We start from the raw sequence: 16334 nt of genomic DNA, 5'->3' as shown, positions 1-16334 counted from the left end.
GAAAGGGGTATTACTCCACGCTATTTGTGGTACCGAAGCCGGACGGCTCGGTAAGACCTATTCTAAATCTGAAATCTCTGAACCTGTACATACAAAAATTCAAGTTCAAGATGGAGTCACTCAGAGCAGTGATAGCGAATCTGGAAGAAGGGGATTTTATGGTGTCCTTGGACATCAAGGATGCTTACCTTCATGTCCCAATTTGCCCTTCACACCAAGGGTACCTCAGGTTCGTGGTACAAAACTGTCATTATCAGTTTCAGACGCTGACGTCTCAAAAGCCACCAGGGGCTCTAAAACGCCCGCTACCTCAGATGGCAGACACAGATGTAGACACAGATACTGACTCCAGTGTCGACGATGATGAGACTAGTGTACATTCCAATAGAGCCACACGTTACATGATTACGGCAATGAAAAATGTGTTGCACATTTCTGATATTACCCCAGGTACCACAAAAAAGGGTATTATGTTTGGGGAGAAAAAATTACCAGTGGTTTTTCCCCCTTCTGATGAATTAAATGAAGTGTGTGAAGAAGCGTGGGCTTCCCCCGATAAGAAACTAGTAATTTCTAAAAAGTTACTAATGGCGTACCCTTTCCCACCAGAGGATAGGTCACGTTGGGAGACATCCCCTAGGGTAGATAAAGCGCTCACACGCCTGTCAAAGAAGGTGGCACTACTGTCTCCGGACACGGCCGCCCTAAAGGAGCCTGCTGATAGGAAGCAGGAGGCTATCCTGAAGTCTGTTTATACACACTCAGGTATTATACTGAGACCAGCTATTGCTTCAGCATGGATGTGCAGTGCTGCAGCTGCGTGGTCAGATTCCCTGTCAGAAAATATTGATACCTTAGACAGGGACACTATATTGCTAACCATAGAGCATATTAAAGACGCAGTCTTGTACATGAGAGATGCACAGAGGGATATTTGCCGGCTGGCATCTAAAATAAGTGCAATGTCCATTTCTGCCAGGAGGGGTTTATGGACTCGGCAATGGACAGGGGATGCAGATTCTAAAAGGCACATGGAAGTTTTGCCTTACAAGGGTGAGGAGTTGTTTGGGGATGGTCTCTCGGACCTCGTTTCCACAGCGACAGCTGGGAAGTCAGCATTTTTACCCCATGTTCCCTCACAGCCAAAGAAAGCACCGTATTATCAGGTACAGTCCTTTCGGCCCCAGAAAGGCAAGCGGGTTAAAGGCGCGTCCTTTCTGCCCAGAGGCAGAGGTAGAGGAAAAAAGCTGCAGCATACAGCCAGTTCCCAGGAACAAAAGCCCTCCCCCGCTTCCTCTAAGTCCACCGCATGACGCTGGGGCTCCACAGGCGGAGCCAGGTACGGTGGGGGCCCGTCTCAAGAACTTCAGCGACCAGTGGGCTCGCTCACGGGTGGATCCCTGGATTCTACAAGTAGTATCTCAGGGGTACAAGCTGGAATTCGAGACGTCTCCCCCTCGCCGTTTCCTCAAATCTGCCTTGCCAACAGCTCCCCTGGACAGGGAGGCAGTGCTGGAGGCAATTCACAAGCTGTATTCGCAGCAGGTGATAGTCAAGGTACCCCTCCTTCAACAAGGAAGGGGTTACTATTCCACAATGTTTGTGGTACCGAAACCGGACTGTTCGGTGAGACCCATTTTAAATTTGAAATCCTTGAACACCTATATAAAAAGGTTCAAGTTCAAGATGGAATCGCTCAGGGCGGTTATTGCAAGCCTGGACGAGGGGGATTACATGGTATCACTGGACATCAAGGATGCTTACCTGCATGTCCCTATTTACCATCCTCACCAGGAGTACCTCAGATATGTGGTACAGGATTGTCATTACCAATTCCAGACGTTGCCGTTTGGTCTGTCCACGGCACCGAGGGTATTTACCAAGGTAATGGCCGAAATGATGATACTCCTTCGAAAAAAAGGAGTTTTAATTATCCCATACTTGGACGATCTCCTTATAAAGGCGAGGTCCAGGGAGCAGTTGTTGGTCGGGGTAGCACTATCTCGGGAGGTGCTACAACAGCACGGTTGGATTCTGAATATTCCAAAGTCACAGCTGGTTCCTACGACACGTCTACTGTTTCTGGGGATGGTTCTGGACACAGACCAGAAAAGGGTGTTTCTCCCGGAGGAGAAAGCCAAGGAGTTGTCGTCTCTAGTCAGAGATCTCCTAAAACCAAAACAGGTCTCGGTGCATCACTGCACGCGAGTCCTGGGAAAAATGGTAGCTTCCTACGAAGCAATTCCATTCGTCAGGTTCCATGCAAGAATCTTTCAGTGGGATCTGTTGGACAAGTGTTCCGGATCCCATCTTCAGATGCATCGGCTGATAACCCTGTCTCCAAGGACCAGGGTGTCTCTGCTGTGGTGGCTGCAGAGTGCTCATCTTCTAGAGGGCCGCAGATTCGGCATACAGGACTGGGTCCTGGTGACGACGGATGCCAGCCTTCGAGGCTGGGGGGCAGTCACACAGGGAAGAAACTTCCAAGGGCTATGGTCAAGCCAGGAGATTTCCCTACACATAAATATTCTGGAACTAAGGGCCATCTACAATGCCCTAAGTCAGGCAAGACCCCTGCTTCAAAACCAGCCGGTACTGATCCAGTCAGACAACATCACGGCGGTCGCCCATGTAAACCGACAGGGCGGCACGAGAAGCAGGACGGCGATGGCAGAAGCCACAAGGATTCTCCGATGGGCGGAAAATCACGTGCTAGCACTGTCAGCAGTGTTCATTCCGGGAGTGGACAACTGGGAAGCAGACTTCCTCAGCAAGCAAGAAATGATCTCAGAGGACCCATGGCCTCTGCCGCTCAGACAGGACCTGCTGCAGCAGGGGCCCTGTCTGTTCCAAGACTTACCGCGGCTGCGTTTGACGGCATGGCGGTTGAACACCGGATCCTGAAGGAAAAGGGCATTCCGGAGGAAGTCATACCTACGCTGATTAAAGCTAGGAAAGAAGTGACCGCAAACCATTATCACCGCATATGGCGAAAATATGTTGCGTGGTGTGAGGCCAGGAAGGCCCCAACGGAGAAATTTCAGCTGGGCCGTTTTCTGCACTTCCTACAGTCAGGGGTGACTATGGGCCTAAAATTGGGTTCCATTAAGGTCCAGATTTCGGCTCTATCGATTTTCTTCCAGAAAGAACTGGCTTCACTACCTGAAGTTCAGACATTTGTTAAGGGAGTGCTGCATATTCAGCCCCCTTTTGTGCCCCCAGTGGCACCTTGGGATCTCAACGTGGTGTTGAATTTCCTAAAGTCACATTGGTTTGAACCACTTAAAACCGTGGATTTAAAATATCTCACGTGGAAAGTGGTCATGCTGTTGGCCTTGGCTTCGGCCAGGCGTGTGTCAGAATTGGCGGCTTTATCATGTTAAAGCCCTTATCTGATTTTCCATATGGATAGGGCGGAATTGAGGACTCGTCCCCAATTTCTCCCAAAGGTGGTTTCAGCTTTTCATTTGAACCAGCCTATTGTGGTGCCTGCGGCTACTCGTGACTTGGAGGATTCCAAGTTGCTGGACGTAGTCCGGGCCCTAAAAATCTATGTTTCCAGGACAGCTGGAGTCAGAAAGACTGACTCGCTATTTATCCTGCATGCACCCAACAAGTTGGGTGCTCCTGCTTCAAAGCAGACTATTGCTCGCTGGATCTGTAGCACGATTCAACTTGCACATTCTGCGGCTGGACTGCCGCATCCTAAATCTGTAAAAGCCCATTCCACGAGGAAGGTGGGCTCTTCTTGGGCTGCTGCCGAGGGGTCTCGGCTTTACAACTTTGCCGAGCAGCTACTTGGTCGGGGTCAAACACATTTGCTAAATTCTACAAGTTTGATACCCTGGCTGAGGAGGACCTAGAGTTCGCTCATTCGGTGCTGCAGAGTCATCCGCACTCTCCCGCCCGTTTGGGAGCTTTGGTATAATCCCCATGGTCCTTACGGAGTTCCCAGCATCCACTTAGGACGTTAGAGAAAATAAGATTTTACTCACCGGTAAATCTATTTCTCGTAGTCCGTAGTGGATGCTGGGCGCCCGTCCCAAGTGCGGATTGTCTGCAATACTTGTATATAGTTATTGGTTAACTAAAGGGTTATTGTTGAGCCATCTGTTGAGAGGCTCAGTTATATTTCATACTGTTAACTGGGTATGTTATCACAAGTTATACGGTGTGATTGGTGTGGCTGGTATGAGTCTTACCCGGGATTCCAAATCCTTTCCTTATTGTGTCAGCTCTTCCGGGCACAGTATCCTAACTGAGGTCTGGAGGAGGGTCATAGAGGGAGGAGCCAGTGCACACCAGGTAGTACTAAAGCTTTCTTTAGTTGTGCCCAGTCTCCTACGGAGCCGCTATTCCCCATGGTCCTTACGGAGTTCCCAGCATCCACTACGGACTACGAGAAATAGATTTACCGGTGAGTAAAATCTTATTATCCATCCTTTCCACAGATGAGGCAGGCTGCGCGCTCCCAAGTGTAAGTGAATAATGAACGAAATCACATTTTTTAATTATGAAGTGAATAGATATAGGGTTTGGACAGATGAAACTTATGCTGGGTACACACTTATAAATATATATGCAGATCAATTGACTACAGTCCGATCCGTCAGGACTGACGTCACCGATGAGTGGGCATATACATGCGTGCGTCCAGTTGTGCTGTCAATCACCGCTGGCGTCTGCAGCAAGTGTACGGGCGGTTGTTAGATATATTGGCCGTTGGCTGTGCACCAGGACCAACGCAATATGTCTGAACAACGGCATTCACAGACATCGCTTGTACACACTGGCCGACAGGCAAGCAATATATCGGGCGTTCAATACAACGGCCAATATATTGGCCAGTGTGTACCCAGCATAACACCCCCATCAAACACACACACACACACACACTAATATTTATATGTCTATTTGTAGGTTTTCACAGAAAAATCTGCACTTCTGATTTTTTTATTTGTTATTTCTCTGACGTCCTAGTGGATGCTGGGTACTCCGTAAGGACCATGGGGAATAGACGGGCTCCGCAGGAGACTGGGCACTCTAAAAGAAAGATTAGGTACTATCTGGTGTGCACTGGCTCCTCCCTCTATGCCCCTCCTCCAGACCTCAGTTAGAATCTGTGCCCGGCTCGAGCTGGTTGCACACTAGGGGCTCTCCTGAGCTTCTAGTAAAGAAAGTATTTGTTAGGTTTTTTATTTTCAGTGAGATCTGCTGGCAACAGACTCACTGCTACGAGGGACTTAGGGGAGAGAAGCGAACCTACCTGCAGCTAGCTTGGGCTTCTAGGCTACTGGACACCATTAGCTCCAGAGGGATCAAACACAGGCCCAGCCTCGGTCGTCCTGTCCCGGAGCCGCGCCGCCGTCCCCCTTGCAGAGCCAGAAGCAAGAAGAACGTCCTGGAAATCGGCGGCTGAAGACTCCGGTCTTCATTAAGGTAGCGCACAGCACTGCAGCTGTGCGCCATTGCTCCCTATGCACACCACATACTCCGGTCACTGATGGGTGCAGGGCGTTGGGGGGGGCGCCCTGGGCTGCAATTAGAGTACCTTACATTGGCAAACAGCACATAATATATTCTAAAAAACTATATATGTGCAAAAATCCCCCGCCATAATATAAATATAAGAGCGGGAGAAGTCCGCCGAGAAGGGGGCGGGGCTATCTCCCTCAGCACACTGGCGCCATTTCCTCTTCACAGCTCCGCTGGAAGACAGCTCCCCAGGCTCTCCCCTGCAGTTTCCAGGCTCAAAGGGTAAAAAAGAGAGGGGGGGCACTAAATTTAGGCGCAAAACTGTATATGTAAAGCAGCTATAGGGAAAAATCACTTTGTGTTAGTGTAAATCCCTGATTATATAGCGCTGTGGTGTGTGCTGGCATACTCTCTCTCTGTTTCCCCAAAGGACTTTGTGGGGTCCTGTCCTCAGTCAGAGCATTCCCTATGTGTGTCGGTACGGCTGTGTCGACATGTTTGATGAGGCTTATGTGGAGGCGGAGCAGGTGCCGATAAGTGTGATGTCACCCCCTGCGGGGTCGACACCAGAGTGGATGGATATGTGGAAGGTTTTACACGACAGTGTCAACTCCTTGCATAAAAGGTTCGATGACATAACAGCTGTGGGACAGCCGGCTTCTCAGCCAGTGCCTGCCCAGGCGTCTCAAAGGCCATCAGGGGCTCAAAAACGCCCGCTACCTCAGATGGCAGACACAGATGTCGACACAGAGTCTGACTCCAGTGTCGACGAGGACGAGACTAATGTACATTCCACTAGGGCCATCCGTTGCATGATTACGGCAATGAAAAATGTGTTGCACATTTCTGACATTAACCCAGGTACCACTAAAAAGGGTATTATGTTTGGGGAGAAAAAGCAACCAGCGGTTTTTCCCCCATCAGATGAATTGAATGAAGTGTGTGAAGAAGCGTGGGCTTCCCCCGATAAGAAACTAGTGATTTCTAAAAAGTTACTGATGGCGTACCCTTTCCCGCCAGAGGACAGGTTACGTTGGGAGACATCCCCGAGGGTGGATAAGGCGCTCACACGCTTGTCAAAAAAGGTGGCACTGCCGTCTCATGATACGGCCGCCTTAAAGGAGCCTGCGGATAGAAAGCAGGAGGCTATCCTGAAGTCTGTATATACACACTCAGGTACTATACTGAGTAGCAAAAAAAGGAAAAAAAATCATAAACCGATGTGGCTTAACAAAAAGATTAAGGAATTTATGGGCAAGAAAAGGCGAGCATTTAAAAAATACAAATCTGACGGGGAAGCAGAGTCATTTCAGCACTATAAGGAATGTAACAAAATTTGCAAAAAGGAAATAAGAGCGGCTAAAGTAGAAACTGAAAAACTAGTAGCAAAGGAAAGCAAAGCGAATCCCAAAAAAATCTTTAAATACATTAATAGCAAGAGATTAAAGAAGGAGAGTATAGGCCCTTTAAAAGACAAGTTGGGAGTCTTAAGCAAAAATGATAATGACATAGCGGACACACTAAATTAGTTTTTTTCAACAGTATTCACTAGAGAGGACCCAATTCAGGGACTGACACACAATCTCAATAATGAGAATATGACACTGATAGGTACTTATTTAAGCGAGGAAGTAGTCTGTAACCGATTAAAACATTTAAAGATTAATAAATCACCAGGGCCCGATGGCATTCATCCAAGGGTTCTAATGGAGCTTCACTCTGAACTGGCAAAACCGCTATCTTTGATCTTTAAGGATTCAGTTATATCAGGTATGGTTCCCAAAGACTGGCGTATAGCGGAAGTAGTGCCTATATTCAAAAAGGGAAGTAAAGCTGAACCAGGTAATTATAGACCAGTTAGTCTTACATCTATAGTGGGGAAAGTATTGGAAGGTATTCTAAGAGATAGTATTCAGAAGTTCCTTGAAACCAATAAAGTCATTAAAAGGAATCAACATGGGTTTATGAAGGACAGATCCTGTCAAACCAACTTACTTGGCTTTTATGAAACAGTAAGCACAAACCTAGATCATGGTAAAGACGTGGATGTAATCTTTTTAGACTTTGCCAAAGCGTTCGATACTGTACCACACATGAGACTTATCTACAAGCTATAAGAATCAGGGCTAGGAAGCACAATATGCACTTGGGTCAAAAACTGGTTAGATAATAGGGAGCAGCGCGTTGTGGTTAATGGATCTTTTTCAACTTGGACTGAAGTGCTAAGTGGTGTGCCGCAAGGCTCAGTATTAGGACCGCTATTGTTCAATATTTTCATTAACGACCTAACAGAAGGTCTAGAGAGCATGGTGTCAATTTTTGCAGATGATACCAAATTGTGTAAGGCTATAAATACAGAGGAGGATGCCGAGTCTCTTCAGAATGACTTAGTTAAATTAGAAGCATGGGCAGCCAAATGGAGAATGCGCTTCAACACAGACAAGTGTAAGGTAATGCACTGTGGTAACAAGAACAAAAATTACACCTACCTACTAAATGGGGTAAAATTAGGGGATTCTGTACTGGAAAAGGACTTAGGTGTCCTCATAGATAGCAAGCTAAGCAGTAGTACCCAAAGTAGGACTGCAGCAAAGAAGGCTAATAAGATTTCTCTAACGTCCTAGTGGATGCTGGGAACTCCGTAAGGACCATGGGGAATAGCGGGCTCCGAAGGAGGCTGGGCACTCTAGAAAGATCTTAGTCTACCTGGTGTGCACTGGCTCCTCCCACCATGACCCTCCTCCAAGCCTCAGTTAGATTTCGTGCCCGGCCGAGGTTGGATGCACACTAGGGGCTCTCCTGAGCTCTTAGAAAGTTATAGTCTTAGAATTTGTTATTTTCAGTGAGACCTGCTGGCAACAGGCTCACTGAGAGACCTGTCACTGGACAGGTGATGCTGACTTAAAAAGCGCATAGAGAGCCTTATAAGGGTGAGGAATTATTTGGGGATGGTCTCTGGGACCTCGTATCCACAGCAACTGCTGGGAAGAAATAATTTTACCTCAGGTTTCCTCACAGACAAAGGTACAGTCCTTTCGGCTTCAGAAACAAATGGCGCTTCCTTTCTGTACAGAGACAAGGGTAGAGGGAAAAAAGCTGCACCAGTCAGCCTGTTCCCAGAATCAAGATTCTTCCCCCGCCTCCTGTGAGGCCACACCATGACGCGGGTGCTCCACAGGTGTAGCCAGGTACGGTGGGGGGCCGTCTCAAAAATTTCAGCAATTAGTGGGCTCGCTCACAGGTGGATCCCTGTTTCTTTCAAGTAGTATTTCAGGGGTACAAGCTGGAATTCGAGATGTCTCCCCCCAGCCGTTTCCTAAAATATGCCTTGCTGACAACTCCCTCAGGCAGGGAGGCTGTGCTAGAGGCAATTAATAAGCGGTATTCCCAGCAGGTAATACTCAAGGTGCCCCTACTTCAACAAGGACGGGGTTACTATTCCACACGGGTTGGGGTACCGAAACCGCATGGTTCGGTGTGACCCATTTTATATTTAAAATCCTTGAACACAAAAATTCAAGGATGGAATCGCTCAGGGCGGTTATTCCAAGCCTGGACGAGGGGGATTACATGGTATCCTGGGACATCAAGGATGCTTACCTGCATGTCCCCATTTACCATCCTCGCCAGGAGTACCTCAGATTTGTGGTACAGGATTACCATTACCAAGTCCAGACACTGCCGTTTGGACTGTACATGGCACCGAGGGTGTTTTATCAAGGTAATGGCCGAAATGTTGATACTCCTTCAAAAAAAGGGAGTTGTAATTATCCCGTACTTGGACAATCTCGTTATAAGGGCGAGGTCCAAGGAGCAGTTGGTAGTCGGGGTAGCACTATTTTGGAAAGTGCTACAACAGCATGGTTGGATTCTAAACAGTCCAAAGTCACAGCTGGTTCCTATGACACGTCTACTGTTCCTGGGGATGGTTCTGGACATAAACCAGAAATAGTGTTTCTCCCGGAGGAGAAAGCCAAGGAGTTGTCATCTCTAGTCAGAGACCTCCTGAAGCCAAAATAGGTAGCGGTGCATCATTGCACGCGAGTCCTGGGAAAAATGGTAGCTTCCTACGAAGCAATCCCATTAGGCAGGTTCCATACAAGAACTTTTCAGAGGGACCTGTTGGACAAGTGGTCCGGATCGCATCTTCCGATGCATAGGCTGATAACCCTGTCTCCAAGGACCAGGGTATCTCTACTGTGGTGGCTGCAGAGTGCCCATCTTCAAGAGGGCCGCAGGTTCGGCATACAGGACTAGGTTCTAGTGACCATGGATTCCAGCCTTTGAGGCTGGGAGGCAGTCACACAGGGAAGAAATTTCCAGGGACTTTGGTCAAGTCAGGTTATTTCCCTACACATAAATATTCTGGACCTGAGGGCCATTTACAATGCCCTGAGGCCGGCAAGGCCTCTGCTTCAAAACCAGCCGGTACTGATCCAATCAGACAACATCACGGCAGTCGCCCATGTAAACCAACAGGGCGGCACAAGAAGCAGGATGGCGATGGCAGAAGCCACAAGGATTCTCCGATAGGCGGAAAATCATGTGTTAGCACTGTCAGCAGTGTTCATTCCCGGAGTGGACAACTGGGAAGCAGATCTTCTCAACAGACACGACCTCCACCCGGGAGAATGGGGACTTCCTCCAGAAGTCTTCCAATAGGATTGTACACCATTGGGAAAGGCCACAGGTGGACATGATGGCGTCCCGCCTCAACAAAAAGCTATAAAAGATATTGCACCGGGTCAAGGGACCCTCAGGCGATAGCTATGGACACTCTGGTAACACCGTGGGTGTACCAGTCGGTTTATGTGTTCTCCCCTCTGCCTCTCATACCAAAGGTACTGAGAATAATAAGAAGGCGAGGAGTAAGAACGATACTCGTGGATGGCCAAGAAGAGCTTGGTACCCAGAACTTCAAGAATTTATATCAGAGGACCCATGGCCTCTGCCACTCAGACAGGACCTGCGGCAGCAGGGGCCCTGTCTGTTCCAAGACTTACCGCGGCTGCGTTTGTCGGCATGGCGGTTGAACGCCGGATCCTGAAGGAAAAGGGCATTCCGGAGGAAGTCATTCCTACGCTTACTAAAGCCAGGAAAGAGGTTACAGCAACTCATTATCACCGCATATGGCGAAAATATGTTGCATGGTGTGAGGCCGAAAGGGCCCCAACAGAGGAATTTCAACTAGGTCGATTTCTGCATTTCCTGCAAGCAGGAGTGACTATGGGCCTTAAATTGGGTTCCATTAAGGTACAGATCTCGGCTCTGTCGATTTTCTTTCAAAAAGAACTAGCTTCAGTACCTGAAGTTCAGACATTTATAAAAGGAGTGCTGCAGAGTCAGCCCCCGTTTGTGCCTCCTGTGGCACCTTGGGATCTCAACGTGGTGTTGAGTTTCTTAAAATCACATTGGTTTGAACCACTAAAAACCGTGGATCTGAAATATCTCACGTGGAAGGTGGTTATGTTATTGGCCTTGGCTTCTGCCAGGCGAGTATCAAAGTTGGCGGCTTTGTCTTGTAAAAGCCCTTATTTGATTTTCCATATGGATAGGGCAGAATTGAGGACTCGTCCCCAGTTTCTCCCAAAGGTGGTGTCAGCGTTTCACCTGAACCAGCCTATTGTGGTGCCTAGGCTACTAGGGACTTGGAGGACTCCAAGTTGCTAGACGTTGTCAGGGCACTGAAAATATATGTTTCCAGAACGGCTAGAGTCAGAAAATCTGACTCGCTGTTTATCCTATATGCACCTAACAAGCTGGGTGCTCCTGCTTCTAAGCAGACTATTGCTCGTTGGATTTGTAGTACAATTCAGCTTGCACATACTGTGGCAGGCCTGCCACAGCCAAAATCTGTCAATGCCCATTCCACAAGGAAGGTGGGCTCATCTTGGGCGGCTGCCCGAGGGGTCTCGGCTTTACAACTTTGCCGAGCAGCTACTTGGTCAGGGGCAAACACGTTTGCAAAATTCTACAAATTTGATACCCTGGCTGAGGAGGACCTGGAGTTCTCTCATTCAGTGCTGCAGAGTCATCCGCACTCTCCCGCCCGTTTGGGAGCTTTGGTATAATCCCCATGGTCCTTACGGAGTTCCCAGCATCCACTAGGACGTTAGAGAAAATAAGAATTTACTCACCGGTAATTCTATTTCTCGTAGTCCGTAGTGGATGCTGGGCGCCCATCCCAAGTGCGGTTTATCTGCAATACTTGTACATAGTTATTGTTAACTAAATCGGGATATTGTTGAGCCATCTGTTGAGAGGCTCTATTGTTTCATACTGTTAACTGTGTTTCATATCACGAGTTGTACGGTGTGATTGGTGTGGCTGGTATGAGTCTTACCCGGGATTCAAAATCCTTCCTTATTGTGTACGCTCGTCCGGGCACAGTACCTAACTGAGGCTTGGAGGAGGGTCATGGTGGGAGGAGCCAGTGCACACCAGGTAGACTAAGATCTTTCTAGAGTGCCCAGCCTCCTTCGGAGCCCGCTATTCCCCATGGTCCTTACGGAGTTCCCAGCATCCACTACGGACTACGAGAAATAGAATTACCGGTGAGTAAATTCTTATTTTTTTTCTCACCTTAATTTCCAATATTCATACCTGTGTATTCACAACAAGATACTTTGCTACAGTTTAATTAATTACCTTTTCTACAATCAAAGTGCCATATACCGTTGATTTGTCTACAGCTTTCTACAGGTGTATTTTTACATTGAATTCCCATGCTAGATATCTCTTTATCTGTTTATTGGACATTATCACATTGACAACAATACAGTTGAAATTTCATAGTTATTTGTGTTGATATATAAACAGCATTGGCTGAGCACTATCAGAGGCAACCAAGATGTTTAGCTTTTCTCACAATAGGAATTTCTTCTGAATTATCTCCACCACCATGGGATTTCTGGAACTCCCTCTCATCCTGTTCAGCAACCTTGGGGCTCTGCAATGCAATATGTAAATAGAGCACAAGATAGCCACACAACAGGACAGCAGAAGTGTTCCCCTATCTTCTTTCCATATCAATGTCGCTTTCAACCACCCTCTCATTTGTTCATTCGATGCGTGGGCAGAGGATCAAAAATCAGAGGTGGTTTGAAATACAGATCTGATACTCTATCAGCAACCCGATTGCATGATTGCTACATTATCATCATTATTATTTTTTCAGTCATTTTTTTTTTTTATATTACATTTTTATTAAATTTTCATTAAGGTTACACACAAGTATTTAGATAAAAAATAATAATAAAAAAAAGGACATTAACGGAACAGAACTAATAAAGACAAGGGGGAGGAAGGGTATACATCAGGGAAATCATAATACAACAATGTGAGCAGAATATAATAAAGGAAAGGAAGTCTGCATCATTTAGTAATTTAAGGTCTTGCGTGAGCCGGGGATCGCAGCACAGAAAGGTCAGGTAAGTCAACCGAGGCACCAGATATACCAGTTTGGCCTGATCTCTCCTTATAAAGGGACCATTTATACCATTTCTTACTAATAGAGGAAGCCCTTGAAGAGCAAATATCCTCCTCTGTTTCAAAAACGTAATGTTGATGGACTCTATTTTCTATCATCAATATATTGGGGACAACCGCCGACTTCCACTTGTGAGCAATAGCGGCCTTAGAGGCTATAAGAATATGTCCCAAAAGGTATCTATCACAACTAGACAACTCACTAGAGTAATAATGGAAAAGTGCCAAGAGGGGGTCAGCTATAATAACCACTCCTAGTATATTAGAAATGAGAAGAAACACCTCACTCCAGAGCGATTGGATTGCCGGACATAACCAAAAAATATGAAGGATAGCTCCCACCATCCCACAATTCCTCCAGCAACTAGAGGAGACATCAGGCCAAATCTTATGCAGTTGCTCCGGTGTAAAATATACTCTATGAACCAATTTATAATACATTTCAGAATGATTCACACATTTAGAAATTTTGAAACATGATTGAAATATATCTTTCCATATACGTTCGGTGAAAACCTTAGGGAGGTCCCTTTCCCATTTTGTCTGTGAGGGGAATACTCCATGGCAGGATTCAGTTACAAGATGTTGTTACCATCTAGAGATGCCACCTCTATTACCTCTGGGCACTAGAAGGTACATCAATACTTTAGGGAGACCAGTGTTGGGGACTCGTTTGGGAAACCCCAACGATAAGGGATATTAGCCTTTCTGAGGGCAGCAGTGATGGGATGAAACGATCGTCGTTTATAGAGGGTGGCTGCGGACAAATCTCCGAAGAGTTGAAGCCCCTGGAGGGCAGAAGATGTGTCAGACGTCGGTCTAGATGCTTTCGATAAGGCCTCTTTGACGTGGAAGTAATGCATCTTCATTAGAACATCTCTAGAGGCGTCGTCTGGAGCCGCTCTGGCCTTTGGTAACCGATGTATCCGATCAATAAGGAAGTCCGCAGGGGGGGACTGAGGCAATAGATCTTTAAATAAGGCCACTGCATAATCATGTAAACTGCTATGTGACACAGACTCGGGAACACCACGCAGTTTAAGGTTGCCCCGTCGCGATCTATCCTGTAAATCCTTGACCTTGTCCCGTAAAAGTTTCACCTCCGCATCTGACGCATCATGAGAGTCCAGTAGGCTGTTATGTGACCCAACGACTTCCTCCATTTTAGTTTCCAAATGATCAGTGCGACCACCCAGGTCATCTATGGATTGTTAACATGCCGTTAAGGTGGTACGAAATTCGGCTGCCACCCCTTCCTTAAAACGAGACAAAAGTAGCTTCATAGTACCCACAGTGAGGGCATCTCCATCTCCGACTTTGTCCAGACTTGAAGCGGCTGTAGATGCAGAAGGGGGCGCCGCCATAGGGGGAGGAGTCTGAAGAACAGCATCCATAGTGGGGGTCCCAGTGGGTTTAGGACTGGACGTTTTCGGAGATGACTTGAAAAATTAAAGCTGCGAGACAGGTTTTGAAGGTTTGCTGCGTCGAGAAGGCATAATAAGGCTCAGAGGAAAACAGCTCAACGTTTCCAAACACAAAAGATAGAAAAATCTGAAGGCTCCACTGTCCCGAGGATTAGTAAGACATCTCGTAGATAATGGCAAGGGTAGGAGATAACACTCGCATTACATTGGTATGGACAGGGCTGGCAGGGCTATGAGACTAGCCATCCTCATGTACGCAGAAGAGACACCAGGGGGAGCTCCAGCCCACCACTCCAGGTGCACAGGTGACAATCAGGCTAGGACAGCATGCAATTTATATTCAGCAAGGTTGCCACAAGGAAAACTTGCAAGGACTCCCGGAAACCCCAAGTGCAGATAGAGGGGTAGCAGATTCCCAGCCCCTCCACAATAGAGAGGTCTAGGTGGAGGAGGGAGGCGTCTGTGAGCTTATAATTATAATTAGGGCCCGCCGTGGTCGCCCTCACAGCCGGATCACCACCAAACCTCAGCCCCTGGATCCAGCGTGAGGCGGATGGAGGCCGCAGCCGCCCGGCGATGGAGGGAGCTGCGCGACCTCCTTGTGCTGCCCAGCAAGTCGCCCACAGCCGTGGACGGACTCCTGCAGGGGCGGGGGTGCTACAGGACCTCCAGGTGCTCAGGGGAAGCAGGCGGGAGGGGAACTTGCCGGCCGCACGGGGCCGCTGCCGGGCTCGTAAGCTCCACACTGCAGCCGCCGGGTCACAGGGGAGACGGTCTCGGGTACTGCCGCTGCTCACTTCGCGGGGGTAGGTGCCCCTGTACTCCGCTGCCAAAAGGATCTTCTCGACGTCCAGTCCGGGGGGAGAAATCCACTACAGTCCCCGGCTTCACAGTGAGGGGAAGGCCACAACCCGCAGGGACCCTTAAAACAGTCCCCCGTCTCCGTAGCCGCAGCCCCACGATCAGAAATGCTAAGGGGTGATATCTGGAGACAGTGGGGGTAGTGGGAGTCCACAAAAGCGCAGGTATTGAGCCCTAAGTACAGGGCTGGCAGGAGCTCCCAGAGAGCACGTCCTCTCAGCTTGCTGTCTAGGCCACGCCCCCCTTTCATTCATTTTTTTATATTATTTATCCCTGCAGCACTTAGTGCCTCTGACTGTCTTTGGCACTCTCTGTAATTTATTTTGATCAGATACCACAGGGTTCCCAGTGTCTTCAGGTATGATTTACTTACCTGCGGTCAAACCACACTGAGTATGCCCAATCTCGTCTGATCTTGGAAGCCAAGCACTGTGGGGCCAGGTCAGTACCTGGGTGGGAGACCACCAGAGAATACCAGGTACCGCAGGTATTTTTAGCTAAACCAAAGACACGGGACCTTGAACCTATTATCAACTGACCATAATTCTATCAGGCATTTCACCAGTGAACTGTGTAGAGCCCGGTGCATACTCTCTCTTTTTCTCATACGTCCTAGAGAATGCTGGGGTCCACTTCAGTACCATGGGGTATAGACGGTTCCGCAGGAGCCATGGGCACTTTAAGACTTTTTCAGAGTGTGAACTGGCTCCTCCCTCTATGCCCCTCCTCCAGACCTCAGTTTAGAAAATGTGCCCAGACAGACTGGTCGCACTCTAGTGGAGCTCTACTGAGTTTCACTAAAAGACTTTATGTTAGGTTTTTTATTTTCAGGGAGACTGCTGGCAACAGTCTCCCTGCTTCATGGGGCCTAGGGGGAAGAAGTAGGAACCAACTTCCTAAAGTGTTTCATGGCTCTGCTTCTGCTGACAGGACACCATTAGCTCCTGAAGGATACTGAACACTAGCTGCGGCTATGCGCTCACTCCCACAGCATGCCGTCACCCCCCTAACAGAGCCATAAGTCAGAAGACTAGTGAGTAGTATTACCGGAGGTCTGCAGAGAGGGATCTTCGGTCGTTGTGACGG

The 16334-nt window shown here is 48.0% G+C and overlaps 1 pseudogene; it reads left to right on the top strand.

Annotated features, from left to right (window-relative positions):
• The first annotated feature begins 15619 nt into the window (after positions 1 to 15619).
• LOC134954518 (5S ribosomal RNA) lies at positions 15620 to 15738 on the top strand (annotated as a pseudogene).
• The last annotated feature ends 596 nt before the right edge of the window (positions 15739 to 16334 follow it).

The sequence above is a fragment of the Pseudophryne corroboree genome, chromosome 1, assembly GCF_028390025.1.
Source record: "Pseudophryne corroboree isolate aPseCor3 chromosome 1, aPseCor3.hap2, whole genome shotgun sequence".
NCBI lineage: Eukaryota > Metazoa > Chordata > Amphibia > Anura > Myobatrachidae > Pseudophryne > Pseudophryne corroboree.
The sequence above is the reverse complement of the archived record's forward strand: the minus strand, read 5'-3'. Positions and strand labels throughout refer to the sequence as shown.